We start from the raw sequence: 15,833 nt of genomic DNA, 5'->3' as shown, positions 1-15,833 counted from the left end.
ACTGAGGATGACGAGCTGTCGGAATGCCTTGAGACCATTGAGGAGAGGGAGACGGCAAAAAGAGAAAGACAGGAGCGCGAACGTAAAGAGCAAAAAGAGAAAGAGGAGCGCGACCGTCAACACACTTCGGAAATGAAGCGTCTCGAGGTAGAGATGGAACGCGCTCATAATGGAAGTCAGGCAGGCACACGGTGCAGGATAACGAGTATCTTTCAAAATGACTGACCTGATGCGGCCGTTTAAGCTTGGAGAGGACATTGGTTCGTTCCTGGTTAACTTTGAGCGAACCTGCGAGCAGCAACGGTTCTCTCGGGAGACGTGGCCACAGCGCTTGCTCACTTTGTTACCCGGCGAGGCGGCCGACGTAGTCGCTCGCTTGAAGAGAGAGGAGGCAGAGTATTTCGACCAATTGAAATCGAGTCCGCTAAAAAAGTACAGGCTGTCAGCGGAGGCGTTCCGTCGGAAGTTTCGGGAAAATGAGATAGGCAGAAGTGAGTGATATACAGAGTTTGCCTACAGGCTTATGTCAAACATGCAGGAGTGGCTCAAAGAAGAGAAAGCGTTTGGTGACCACGAGAAAGTTCTCCAGTGTTTCGGGCTGGAACGGTTTTATAGTCGGTTACCTGAGAACGTGCGGTACTGGGTCTTAGATAAGCCAGACGTTAGTACGGTGGATAAAGCCGCCGAACTAGGCGAGGAGTTTGTGACGCATCGGGCTCGCGGAGCTAAGGACGGTCAAAAGGTTGAATTTGGCTCCAAGTTTGAGAGGCCGAAGTTCACGCCCATGAAAGCAAGGGGGGCACACGTAGTGCAGATGCGAGTGAAAGCAGTGCGACCGAACGTAAGGAGACGGCGGCAGCCGAAGCCGAACGCAGAAAGCGGTTCGAAACGAGGCAAGCGTGCGTGTGTTATACGTGCCAGAAGCCGGGTAACTTTTCGGCGCAGTGTCCAGAAAGAAAAACAAAAGTCGTGTTTTTTCATCATGCAGCACTGACGAGAACATGAAGCTTCTCGAGCCTTACATGCGAGACCTCCTCGTGAACGGGAAAGAGTGCCGAGTGCTTCGTGATTCCGAAGCTACAATGGATGTAGTTCACCCCTCTTACGTAGAACCCGATATGTTCACGGGCGAGTGCGCATGGATCAAGCAAGCCGTGGAAGCTCATAGCGTGTGTCTGCCCGTAGCAACAGTGCTTATTGAAGGACCTTTCGGAGCACTTGAGATGGAGGCCACAGTGTCATCTATGCTGCCTCCCCAGTACCCGTACCTATTTTCGAACAGGTCCGATCACCTCCTGCGCGAGAAGGGGCTTTTGTTTGGTGAGGCTAGCGTTCAGGCCTTAACCAGATCGACAGTTCGGGAGCTCGTTGCAAAGGTGGTAGTTGCAGGGCCGACGTTGTCGAACAATGAGAAAGGGTCGGAGGCGCAGCAAGCTGATATTCAGAGCTCGTCGGAACTGAATAAAATTGAGCATGTAGCGTTGAAGGCACCAGATACTGGAGAGGAAATGCCCGACACGGGAAAGTTACAAGAGCTATCTGCTGATTTGCTCATCGCGCCTACGTCAGATGGACTTAATAGGTTGCTAAAAGTCAGCCGGTCGGCTTTGATAGCCGAGCAAGAAAAGGATGGCAGCCTAGAAAACATGCACTGCAATGTCAAGGAAGGTATCGCCAAGAAAAATGCTGGTTTTGTGGAGAGAAGTGGGGTCCTGTACCGCAAGTATCTAGACCGCAGGGGAGTGGAGTTCGATCAGCTGATAGTGCCTCAGTGCTACCGTGAGGATCTGTTGCGCTTGTCGCATGGAGGTTCGTGGTCCGGACACCTAGGAGTTAAGGAGACTAAGGACCGTCTCTTGAAAGAGTACTATTGGCCAGGGTGTTTTCGTGACGCAGAACACTTTGTGAGGACATGTGACACCTGTCAGCGGGTGGGCAAACCAGGGGACAAATCAAGGGCGCCGTTGAAGTTGGTACCTATCGTTAGGGAGCCTTTTAGACGGCTCGTTGTTGATATAGTGGGACCTCTGCCGGTAACAACCACGGGGTACAGACACATTTTGGCTGTGATCTGCCCACCGACAAAGTTCCCTGAAGCAGTGCTGCTTAAAGAACTCAGCTCAGTTGAGATAGTCAATGCACTACTGTCCATATTTGCGCGAGTTGGTTTTCCTGAGGAAATCCAGTCAGATCAGGGCACAGTGTCTACTAGCGCTTTGACGACAGCCTTTCTCGAAAGGTGCGGGGTAAAGCTGTTACACAGATCAGTGTACCACCCACAGTCGAATTCCGTTGAGAAGCTCCACTCCGTCATGAAGCGCGTGTTGAGAGCATCGTGTTTTGAACAACAAACTGACTGAGAGCTGTGTCTGCCTGGGGTGATGTTTGCATTAAGGACCGCGCCGCATGCGGCTACGGGGTTTTCGCCAGCTGAGCTGGTGTACGGTCGCTCACTGCGGTATCCGCTTCGCATGCTTCGAGACTCGTGGGAAGGCAGGGGCGACGACCCAGTCGTGGTGGAGTACGTCCTGAGGCTCCTCGAACGCTTAAGAAGGGCACAGGAGTTGTCAGGTGAAGCAATGGCAAAGGCCCATCAGTGGGCCAAGGCTTATTATGATCGGACAGCCAGGGCCCGTCGTTTTGAGGTGGGCGATGAGGTAATGATATTGCGCACATCGCTAAAGAACAAACTCGACGTGCAGTGGGAGGGCCCAGCACGGATTGTTCAAAAACTGTCGGACGTTAACTACGTGGTGAGTATGCCAGGAAAACGGAAAGCACAGGAAGTTTACCACTGTAATCTGCTCAAACCCTATAGAGAACGGGAAGCACTGTTGTTTATGATGGTAAACGTTCCCGAAGAGCTTCCGGTCGAGCTTCCGGGACTAGGCTCAGTGACGAACAGGGAAGACACCGATCAAGTCATTAGTGACTTAATCAGTGAAGCACAGCTGTCGCCTGAGCAGAAAACCGAACTACACCAGCTCTTACACGAATTTCAAGGTCGGTTCTCTTAGAGGCCTGGTAGGACTTCTGCCCTTACTCATGAAAGAGCACTTAACTCCTCAGAACCAGTACGATCCAAGGCGTACCGGGTGCCACCCCGCCAGCGCGATATTATGGAGGCTGACATAAAGAAAATGCTACAGCTCGGTGTTATTGAAGCGGGTGAGAGTGATTACACCTCCCCTTTGATTTTAGTTGAGGTACAGGGCAAGGAACCTCGTCCTCGCGTCGACTACCGCAGGCTTAATTCCATCATAAGGATCAAATTTATCCGATCCCTAACATCGAGGAGCGTTTTGAGAAAGTTAGTAGCGCTCAGTTTATTTCCACCCTAGATCTTGTCAGGGGTTATTGGCAGGTTCCACTCATAGAAGAGGCTAGTAGGTATGCGGCGTTCATTTCACAAATGGTAACATTCCGTCCTAAGGTTTTGAGTTTTGGGGTGCTATGCAGGATGCGCCGAGTTTGGCGAAACTCGGGATCTTCACGAGCTCTAGCGACACCCCAAGATGAAAGCACAAATCGTACCGAGACGCACTTTATCTTTCGACAAGCCTCCAGTTTCATTGGTTTATCTAGATTCACTCTGGGTGGCTATCATTCCTTGGGCGTTGCCTTTTGGGCGGTCGACAAACTGGCTCACGTGATCATACCGTCGGTGCATGGTCGCGCCTTTTTTCACTTGTTTGTCGTTCCACCGAGTGCATGACACGCACAAGCGAGTTATAAAACAAATGCATTTGGTACAATATTATTAGTTAGTTTAACGTGGTTTAAAAGCATTTTAAAGCTTACAAGATGTACACTGAATGTATGTCCAACTAATTTGTAATTTAGTACGCTTCGCATTATACCACGAGGGAACGCTGTGGTGGTGTCATCACATACATTCATCGGGTGAGCATGGCGGCTAAGCATCGGAGAGGCCCAGTGTAAACAAACTCGTACAACGAGCTTGCAGTGCGCGACGTACTGATCAGGCTCGACGATGACCACTATTTCTTGGATAGTTCTGTTCCTCCGTGAGCAATCTTTCCGTGCACCCAGAAAGATTACGAATAGCTTAGGCGATTTTACAGATCGCAACGCGCACCTACTGTTCACCACACAATCCTGAACAAACAACTTATCCGGTGCTGCTTCTGTGAGTGCGCCGAGTTCCTCCACTCTGCGTGACTGCGAGCGTCACGAATATTGCATAGTGCGTGCAAAAGGAAGACAGCCGATATAGCTACGATGCGACAAGGAGGTGGTGCCGACGATGGATCTCGCAACCAAAACAGTGAAGGAGGCACCGACAAACTGCAGATAAGTATATTTCTACTGTTTCATATTCAGTATAATAATAGTGCGCGGATTAAGTCACTTTTGTAGTAACGAACTGAATCTCCAGCAGTTTAAAAAGTCATTGAGAGCCAATGAGTGTTCGTGCTTTTACATGTACGTGGGCCCGCGAAAATATGGAAAAGATAAAGATAACCTTCACTAACTTAGTGATATAACAGAAATTCATCAGTGACATTCAGCCCGCAGAATCTATGAGAGTATCTTTATCCAGGTGAAATATCAATAGCAGGTACTGATATAAAGCAGCAAACTTATACAAAAATTTCATGGGTTGAACTGCACATGGGAGGAATTTCCGAATCGCGATCGCCGCGTTACCGATAACCTTAAAAATTTTTAGAATCGTTGCATTCTACCGGTTATGCAATATGGGACATAAACCTGGAGGTTAACAAAGAAACTTCAGAAGTCGAGGGCTGTGCAGAAAGCGAAGTAACAAAAATTGTTGGAGATAGCATTAAGGCAGGAAGACAGTGGCGTGGTAAACTGTGGCAACCGATATGCTAGTTGAGATTAAGAAAAAAATGGAATCGGTGGGCAGGCTATGCACGTCTTCAATCACTTGTTGCCGATTTATAACAGGTGATTACATAAGCGTGACAGAATGGATGTCAAGGAGAGAGAACTGCAGCCGAGGTTGGTAGAAAATTGCGTAATGGGACAAAAATATGATTTTTGTAGGCATAGGATGCAATCAGCTCGCATAAGACGGGATTGCAGGGGGCGCCATTGATTTTGGAGTGAACAGAAATAGGTTTGTGGTGCTGACAGTAGAGACTCGTGAATGTGCGAGGACACCTCAGCTGTTAGCACACTAATAAACATTACAATTGGCTCTGAAAAAAAACTGTTATGAAAAATAAAACAACCTTGTCCCGCCAAATTGTTTTATTATGCATACACTGAAGGCTTCCACAGTTAAGGGCAGTTAGTACCAATAGTGCAATGAGCATTTTTATTTCTAAATTATCGTTTATATGCGATTGATTCATACCAACAATTCACTTTTTTGCAGCAGAACATTCTGTTGCTGGAGGCACTCAACCGCCTGGTGGCAGTAGGCGAGCGCCAGGCACATGCTCTTGAGTGTGGCAAGGTCCAGAGGGCTGCTCTGCAACAGTAGGATCAGTGTCCTCACTGCTTTTTAGTCGAACCCCGAGAACACACCTTATGAGGGAGCTTTCAGTTTCTTATTTTGTTTATTATTCAAGAGCATGAATAAAATTATGGCAGTAAACAATGTGCTGTGCATATTGGGACACTTGTAACATGCGCTTGATGTCTCTTCAAAATGGGCAAAAACGTAAGACAACCTGTGCCACTATTGGACCGTGTAAATGAAAAAAGACACTAATGCAGCATATACGTCATTGTGCTGTTTGTTCTTTCTGTGTGCAAGAATACAGTGGGTGTTGGTTAGCCACAAGATGAACGATGTGTGTATTTCACAATGAAAAGTCAGGTAACAGCATGACCTTAATAATGCTATCACCTATAGACTGTGCACATGAATGCAACACTCCCCGATTTAAACGTGCCATTACATGCATGTTCGATACCACATATTCTTTAACAGTGTCATATATTTGCATGTACTAATTTTCACACAGCTTAAGCTCATGCATAGCTCACTTGTGATGCATCCATTTCATAGGCCAAATAATTGTACACTTTGTCCTTTTGTGTTGTATGAAAAGCGGCATCCTCTAGTCGGATACAACTTCACAAGACAGGAGAGGCCCCGCCCAAATGACCAAAGCGCAGCAGCCGAGTGCCTCCACGTCTAAAGAAATAGTCCCTCTCCAATGAGCGGCTATTAGTGCGTCCAGCGGCACGACGTCAGTGTAGAGTGTGTGCCCATTGGTGCAGGCTTGTGTTCACCTGCCGTTGAAGTGCAGGTTCTGCAGCCTCCTAAAGTTGTATCCGACTACAGAATCACGTAATGCCTTGCACTGGTTGCATAGACCTTAGCAACTTGATAGCACACAATGATCAGGAACAGAAATCTATAAAGGCACCCAAGCAAAGCTGGCTGGCCACACTTCCATTATGAGGGGCTGTAAACAGTTCTCGCCAAATATTCCCATGACATCCTTGAAAAAGAAGTGGTGTTTGGCACTTTAGAATCAAAAACATATTACAGTGAATGTTGTGTACCACGTTAAAACGAACTGAGCTTGGCTATCTCTACAGCATGTAATGGAAGCTTGTGCTACACATAGGAAAGAAAGTGCTCTGTCCAGTACAATTGTCGAGTTCTCTGTAGCACCTATTATGTCTTTAGTGTCAACATACAAATTTTCAAAGGCCATTCATTTCACAATTATTTTTGTATGACGGTTCTTTGAATCAGTGCTTGTATTACATGAGCAGGTGGATTTGAAAGCAAAGCTTTGTTTGCAAACTTTCAGACTTCCATAATTGTGTGGCAAGGCACTGGCATGGTGTCGAATAGCTCATGCTTCCTCGGTCCTGCACCAAAGAGGCCCAATGCTCTATTTGATGTTGGATCGTGCAACAATTCGACAGCACACAAAGAAGAGTAACACACACAGCAGAGCATTCTGCTGTGTGTATTTCTCTTCCTCGGTCCTTCACCAAAGAGGCCCAATGCTCTATTTGAAGTTGGATCGCGCAACAATTCAACGGCACACAAAGAAGAGTAAGACACACAGCACAGCGTTCTGCTGTGTGTATTACTCTTCGTTGTGTCCCATCGAATTGTTGTGCAATTCAGCTTCAAGCTTCTATACCAATACAACGAGTCTTCAACCTCACCAATGACCTAGTTATTAAGCCACAATGGCGCACGTCTTTGAAATGTCCCAACACGAATTAGCTCTCCAACAAATCACCACAAGCATAAAATCTTGCTGCACAGGTATATGCACGTGCCACATTCTGTACCACTAAACTCGCAGGAATCAAAAGGGCAAGCATTAACCAGCCTTACTGCTGCCGTTACCATCATCATCACGACACCAATAGAAAGACAGTGCTGCGTTTCAGTAAAGGGAGTGCCGGAGGGAAGGGCGGGACAGCGAGGCTTACAATAAAAATAGCAGTTACAAGACATGTTCAATGCCAAAATATGGTGGATATCGCTCATCCTGCTTTGCCATTGTGGCAAGCTTTTACACATTTGAGCATGTCACAGTTTGTGTAATCATTGCTCTAAAGCTGTACAAAATGTCTATTTGCTCTGCAATCTTTATTTTTATCATGGCGGGTTAAAGACCCACTTTTCATTGGCATCTGCACCAAATTTCCCCCGCTATGTAATTTTGCCTTGATGGTTCACGACATCTTCACGCACACCGAGTTCTACAGAGCATTGGATCTGCATTGTTCTACTGCTGAAGAATTAGAGCCCCATTATGAGAGGACAATAGACGATTTGCCCATACAGAATAACGCTGCCCCCCCCCCCACGAGAAAATACACCGAACCACTGGCACATGCACCAACAGTGAACACAGCAGACACTCTTAAGTATTTTCTTCATGCAAGCCAGGACACTAAGATTCTCAATGCATTTTCATTTTGCCATAAATGCATAAGCACAACTGGCTTGGCGCGACATCCGCACCTCGCACTGCAATGAATTGTGCAATGCCTTGCTGTTTCATAGTGTGGCCGATAGGTGACGCATGACCAAAATTCAGCATTATGCATGCTTAGTAACTTGTACTAAGTACTAAGTAATCTCATAAAAAACCCCAAGTTCTTTATGAGATTAGCATTCGCGGGGTGCTTCACACAATTTGTGATATCCATTTATCTATTTATACATCATTAACCTCTTTCCCCAAAAAGTGAGCCATTTGGAACGCACCCTGATAGACAAGTAGAACAAACGGTAAAAAGTCAGCAACCAGCGAAAAAGTCAATATCACAGGCTGCCGCATGTGTGATGTCGGTAACACAAAATTTAAGTCGGCTACACAGAAGTGACAAATTTGGCAATATGGTGCGTCTACACATTGCTTCAATGCTAATCACGGTAACGCTGACATTGACGGCACCTTAATTCCTACGCACGTTCCGTCGACACACCCGACTACGTTCGTAATGTTTCCGCGAAGTAAGAAGCGTTCCTTTATAAATGCCCGCTCAGCCGCAGTCTTCGGGAAAGCCAGCCACCGCTTCCGCACTGCCGCATCATTAAGCGCATCAGACATCTCTGACACAGAGGCTCACAGTAGCTTTATGACGTCCAATGTAGCGCTCGGCGCCGACGCTTCTCTGAAAACTCCCAGTCCCGTAGAAACGGAGGACGCAGAGGAGTTGCTCTTCGACGGTGAGCGAATGAAGCCCGCCACGCTGTCTGCACAGACGAGAGTCTTCGCCTAGCTCGTCACACAGCCAGCGCACTGATGTCTTCGACAGGCCAAAATGACGCTGAAACTCCACGGCAGTCATGTACGTGAACGGGTCCAGACGGTCATACTGACGCTTGCTGCCGCTGGCTGCAATAACACAGGCTGCTGCTGCCGCCGCCATGTTCCCGAGTTGAACTCGGAGGGGGCTTCGCGATGTACGAGTTTAGCACGAGTTCGCCTGTCAATCAAAGCCAGAGGTCACGCCCCGCGCGAGGCATGTAACTCTTGTACGCGCACCCACCACGGTTGGGCCACGCCCAACTTATCTTTCGGCAACAGCGACGCGGTGCCGAGCTGAGAGGCATCAACAATATTCACCACCGACATAAAACACGCACAACGCACTGTCATCGGTGATGTACTGCGCACTACTATCAAAAACAGAGCGTTGACTGTCGCTGGCTTATGCATATATCTTATCGGGCTTAGATGGCCCCACAGCACGGTTTCATTGCCTGCATTGTGGCGACGTAGCGCACAGTAAATAATTATCGACACGTCACTGTAGCTGCTTGCAAGGCGTCGATGCGCCGAGGGTGACGACGATGCTGAGGAGTGCGTATCGCAGCAGTCGTTTGAGATGGCTGCTCTATCATCGGTAATGTATCGGAGCCACAACGTCGTAAACACGATCAGCGGCTGAGAATCGCTCGCTGTTCTAGACCCAGTGCAATGGCATTTCTTCATCACAAGCACTGAGCACTCAACAGTTCCAACACCTTCCTCAGTTCGAAGTCTCATTTCATAACCGCACACAAGAGCCCTCACCTGCCAAAATGCCAGTGCTGCGGTGTCGTTACGATATCCTTCTGCAATTGCTGCTGGCTCCAGCATAAGTAATCCGCAAGCACCTTGGTGCGCACTAAACACTCAAATACTGCGTACATGCGCTCAGAGGCACTTTCAGTGGGCAAGCGATGACAAGCGATGAATTGTGTCGATGGGAAGCACGCACTTCTTCGCAATGCATCGCCGAGGCCTCGCGCACAAAGATAAACTGCTACATTTTCACTAAGCTGCGTCACTACGGGCACTACGGACCGCCATTTTGCAGCGACAGCCGTTGCTCCCGTATTTATGACTAGTGTGTCGTTTTTAGTTGGTAAAGCGGGGGCCTTAAGGCGCCTGCGATGAACAGCCGTACCGCGGCGCTGCATTTCTATTCTCCTAATAGAGAAAGAGTGGTGATCACTGTCATTATTGAGAATAGCACTGTAGCGCCCCTAGGCGACTACTCACCGTATGAACTACCTCGTGCGTGCGACCCGCTCCAATGCATCCACTTCTAAGCTTTCGCCTCACTGTCGCCACTCGCGGCAAGAAGTGCAAAATTTAATAATTAGCTCGATCTCCGTTTGTCATCAGAAATTTCTAGCATTCAAAACGAAAAACAGACACTTAAAGAAATAAAAATGTTCGTTATTTTATTTCTTGTATTTTAACGTATTCGTTTGAGCGAAAGCGTAGGTGCAAGAATGCGCCGCATGTACTACCCTGTTCGCATTCGATCGAGGATAGAAAGATAGCTGCCGAAAGAGGAGGAACGCCCTTGACGCACCCGGGAAAGGCGTGGCAAGCGGCTCACGGCAAGTGTGCAGGCAGACAGCGGGACAGCCACGGTATTGCTAAGTTGCGATAATCCGTTGATAACAATACGCGGCGCTGGCGTGTTTCGTTGTGCAGCCGTCTGCGCTTGAAACGTGGAAGCAGCGAGCCGCGCAAGGTGCGCTCATGTTGTCATACGCGGCATTTTGTCTACATATTTTTTGCCTGCAGCCTTTGCGCGCTTCACGCTATCTCCGTTCACTGACTGCCGTTAAGCAAACTCGGGTAAAACTCGGGTGAACGAGAAACTCGGCGCATCCTGCACAGCACCCTTGGTTTGAAGAACACGCCATACTGCTTTTCAAGCCTCATGGACAAAGTGTTGCGGGGACAAGAAGAATTCGCGTTACCGTATTTAGACGACGTAGCGATATTCTCCGCATCCTGGTCTCAGCATATGGCACACTTGCGGGCAGTGCTAACCCGCCTGCGCGAAGCGGGCTTGACAGTCAAGGCTCCCAAGTGCCAGTTAGCACAGGCCGAGGTTGTCTACCTCGGTCACGTGATTAGACGGGGTCGTCGCCGCCCCTCTGAAATAAAGGTGGCCGCTGCGCGAGCCTTCCCGCAACCGCGCACGAAGACCGATATTCGGTCATTCTTAGGTGTCGCCGGCTACTATCAGAGGTACATCCCTAGGTACTCTGATATCACGGCTCCCCTGACGGATGCTCTAAGAAAAACAGAGCCTCAAACAGTCGTCTGGGACGAGACGAGGGAAAGAGCTTTTAGCGCCCTAAAGAGCGCCCTAACAAGCCAGCATGTGCTACGATCGCCAGACTACACAAAATGGTTCGTTGTTCAATGCGATGCTAGTGAGCGATGCATGGGCGATGTACTGTGCCAACGGGAAAATGGAGAAGTGGAACACCCCGTCCTGTATGCTAGTCGTAAGCTGACCAGTCGTGAGCAGGCGTACAGCGCCACCGAGAAAGAGTGTGCGTGTCTCGTGTGGGCCGTTCAGAAATTGTCATGCTACCTAGCCGGCTTGAGGTTTATCATTGAGACGGATAACTGCCCTCTCCAATGGCTGCAGACCATCTCTTCCAAAAATGGCCGCTTCCTGCGCTTGAGCCTCGCTTTGCAACAATATTCCTTTGAGGTGCGTTACAAAAAGGGGAGTCTCAACGGTAATGCCGATGACTTAAGTCGAGGCCCCTAACGTAGGAACCAGCCTCAAAGTTGTTTGTTACTGATGTTTTTCTTCCTGAGGCAGGATTTTTAACATATTGCTTTTGTTTAGTGTTTCAAAGTCATGACGTGCTTTTTAGTGCAATTTTCCCATTTGTGGACGCGTTCTGAGTGCTGCTAGACTAGTGTAAGGAACTACGCAGTAGTATAAAAGGGCAAAGAGCCTGGCATGGCTTAGTGAGGGTTGTGTCGTGCTTGCTGACTGAGCGGTTGAGTTTCGGCCTAGTTCTGACGCTTGCTGGGAACGAGAAAAAAAAAGGCAACTCTCCTGAAGTCACTTTGCAGTGTCCTGTGTGAACCTGAACGTAAGAACGAGGCCTTCTCGGTGCGCTGCGCTCAAGAAACGCCGAGGGACGACCGAATTCGGTTATGAGCATCATTGAGCGACATCCCTCCGGACAGCGGATGCAGACCCGTGACCATCGGGATCTCCTTCTCCCGGTGGGGCGGTCTGTAACGTTTCGCCTCCGACGTGCGGTACAGCCGGCGTGGATGCAACGGACGCCGGGGCTTCTTTCACAGCGGCGGACATTTTGGCCAGTTCAGCGCTGTCCCAACGCCTCCTGCTAAGCGGGCCCAGGCATGTTTCAATGCCACGTGTCTTCGTGTGTGTGTGTGTGTGTGTGTGTGTGCGTGTGTGTGTGTGTGTGTGTGTGCATGCGGGTGCCCACGCTTGTCAATGCACGCAGCCGGGGAGAGGAGCTCCCCAACTCTGAAGCGAGGAGGTCTGTCCGGCGCTGGCCCGGCGGAGACTTCTCGCGACGTGTTCCGTGCGCCACCGTCACGTGCGCCTCTTCGGAGCCGTTCCTTCTTGCCCTCGACTCCGAGAGTATAAAAGCAGCTGCCCCCGGACGCCAAGGGAGAACCTTCGATTTATTCAGTCGAGAAACGCGGTCTCCCGTTTCTCCACTTCGGTCGACCTGACCGGCCGCTCTTTTGCGATGCTAGAATAAACAAGTTGTTCTGTTAGCAGTCGACTCATCCTTTGCCGGGACGTTCGGATGCTTCCAGCTGTGCCCCAGGCCGCCATGCCAACGCTACCCTTGGGGCTTGCGACCCATTTGTAACAGCACCAAACAGTGAATCTACGGGATTAAGAGAAATGAACAGTAGGAATAGCTTGCCGAGAAGACCGATAAATATACAATGTGACGCAACAAGACAAATAATGATATCCAAATTTCCAAGAATTTAGAAGAAACGAAATATAAGATTGAATTGTCGCGACGGCACATCAGAAATCGCCGTAGGCATCGAAGTCCCTAGTTATAGCAAAAAATATAATGAACAGCTCTGACAGTGTCCAGGCAACAAAGGTTGCTTGTGTACTGCAAAATGCGAATATGCAGCGGCCTAAAGCTCACGGCACCGTGCGAAAACGCGCTCGCAGCGAAAGCGAAACTTCATGCACGAGCATGCATGCAGACGCTCATTCGGTCGCTGCGAACAATTGCTATCGCTGCATTGTGGTTTCATTCTGTTATGCAACATATCGTTATACAAACAGACCACTATTGGAACATATTTGACATAGTTAGTTCTCTGCGATTGCCTACCTCTCACGCAAGAATGCGGTTCGGGAGACTCCATCGCGGCGACCGCGTGCAGGAGGTGTTCACTGTAGCATTCTGCAAAGATATGGTGTCTGTATGCCATTCTGTGCTTTCTGTTTGCGTAGGATTATTATTTAGACAGTGAAAAATTTCTCTCGATTCAAAAGTACTTACAGAAAGGTCCGGAGAGCTCCCGCGTGGTGTTTTCAGTGAGCGCTGACAGCAAAACCTATGAGGAGCTCGCCGCGTGATCCTTCATCCTTCGCCAGCAAGGCGCTTCCGACAGATGGCGACTCCATAACTCCTCGCCGCGAATACCATTATATGTGGTATCGTTATAAGGGGACTGCACCATATCCCAAACAGTGCTCAATGTTCAACACATTGCAACAAGGAATCGTTAATGCGCTGCATCCAAATATCGCAACAACCACATTATTTGTTAAAAACGACGCGAAGTGTCTTTTGTTAAGTGCTTGAAAGATGGTGCGCCAGAAGTCCTCATTACCGACAGAGGAACGCCTTTTACAGCTGAGCTTACTCAAGTGACCCTGCAGTATAGCCAGAATAGCAAACCGAGAACCACCACCAATGGTCTAATAAAACACCTGAACAAGACGCTCGCCGACATTAGCGATGCAAGTTCAAGTCAAACACAAGATGTGGCATGCCGTCCTTCCATACGTAAGTTTCACCCACCACACGGCACTGCAAGAAACAACAGAGATCATGCTATTCAAGGTGGTTTACGGAAGAGACCCATCAACGACTCTCAATGCTATGCTGCCACATGTCAGCGACAATGGGAATCTCGACATCGCCGCCTATCTACAGCGAGCTGAAAAAGAATGACAGCTCTCCTCCCTGCACATATAACACCATCAGAGGATGGACAGCAGACACTACAATCCTGGGCGTGCTACGTGCAATACCAGACGGGCGACCGTGTTTAAGATTGGCCCCGATTCGCTAACGAAGCCTCAGTTAGAAACTTTTGCGACGCTATTTCCGACCCTACAAGATCATCCAACATGTCGGCACACTTGATTACGAGGTAATGCCTGACGGCATTGCGCAATTGTAGCGGGGCCACACGCAACCTGTAGTGTGCCTTAAGCCGTTCTATCATAAGAAGCCAACAAAGATTGGCACCAAGGTTGCGCGAAGGTTCTGGGAGCGTTCCCCACATGCGGCAAATTGTTTTTTCATCAATGTTCATTTCCATTAATTAATTGTTCTTATTAAATTTATTAAGCACGAGTAATTTCCCCTATGTTGTCTTTGGTGTCAATGTTGGTTGGCTTCTGATGATATGACTAATAAAAATCTGGCCCTTTGGCTCACCCCCTTTTTTAAGCCCTTCTACCAGTACGAACGAACTCTGCGAGTTTGTGTTATTTTTCCTTACTCCATGTGCTTTAGTTTTTTGCTTTCGTGTTTGTAGCATCGGGACAATGCCTTTTCAGAAAGGGTCACTGACGCATGTACATATCAATCTCTCGACAACGGCATTTCACTCGCGAACAACCCGAAGTTGTTGCTGAGCGCAAGATGCACCTGCATGATTTGGAACAGACTTGACGGTTGCCGTTGATTCTATCATTTGCGTCTGTTGACACGAAACCTTATGTAATCTGATTGCATGCGTGACGCGAATTGTGGAGTACTTTCTGGGAGAAACGCGAGCACCAGCGAGTATAACCTCAGACGGGCGATGCATAAAAGCCAACGCGCTTGACGAGCAGATCAGGTCTTCGATGATCGCCGCTGTGCTCGTTACTATTACTGTGCTTGACTATTGCTTTTCAGGGCCCAATAAAGAGATATACACCCCTTGCTGGTGCTGCCGTCATCATCATCATCATCATCATTATCAGCCTGGTTACACCCACTGCAGGGCAAAGGCCTCTCCCATACTTCTCCAACTACCCCGGTCCCGTACTAATTGTGGTCATGTTGCGCCTGCAAACTTCTTAAACTCATCCACTCACCTAACTATCCTTCGCCCCCTGCTACGCTTCCCTTCGCTTGGAATCCAGTGCGTAACCCTTAATGAACATCCATATTAGTAATGGTATTGCCGGTTTCGCCTCTTACCGCATACATGTGATTCTTACCTATTTCTAGTTTCTTATTCACGGCTTTTAGGCTTCCTCCGTTCCTGAGAGAATGTTCAATTCTATCCATATTATACTTCATTATGTCAGCTGTCTTACGCTTGTTGAATAACTTGGAAAGTTCTGCCAGTTCTATTCTAGCTGTAGGGTTAGAGGCTTTCATACTTTGGCGTTTCTTGATCAGATATTTCATTTCCTGCGATGGCTTACTGGTATCCTGTATAACGGAGTTACCACCGGCTTCTATTGCAGACTCCTTAATGATGCCCATGACATTGTCGTTCATTGCTTCAACACTAAGGTCCGCTTCCAGAGTTAAAGCCCAAAATCTATTCTGTAGCTTGATCCGCAATTCCTCTATCTACCCTCGCACCGCTAACTCATTGATCGGCTCCTTATGTACCAGTTACTCCGTTTCCTTCTCACGTCTAGGCTAATTCGAGTTCTCACCATTCTACAGTCACTGCAGCGCACCTTGCCGAGCACGTCCACATCTTGCATGATGCCTGGGTTAGCGCAGAGTATAAAGTCTATTTCATTTCTAGTCTCTCCATTCGGGCTCCTCCATGTCCACTTTCGGCTATCCCGCTTGTGGAAGAAGGCATTAATTATTCGCATATTATTCTGTTCTGCAA

The sequence above is a fragment of the Dermacentor variabilis genome, chromosome 5 (assembly GCF_050947875.1).
Source record: "Dermacentor variabilis isolate Ectoservices chromosome 5, ASM5094787v1, whole genome shotgun sequence".
NCBI classification, from domain to species: Eukaryota; Metazoa; Arthropoda; class Arachnida; order Ixodida; family Ixodidae; genus Dermacentor; species Dermacentor variabilis.
Note: the sequence above shows the minus strand (reverse complement) of the source record.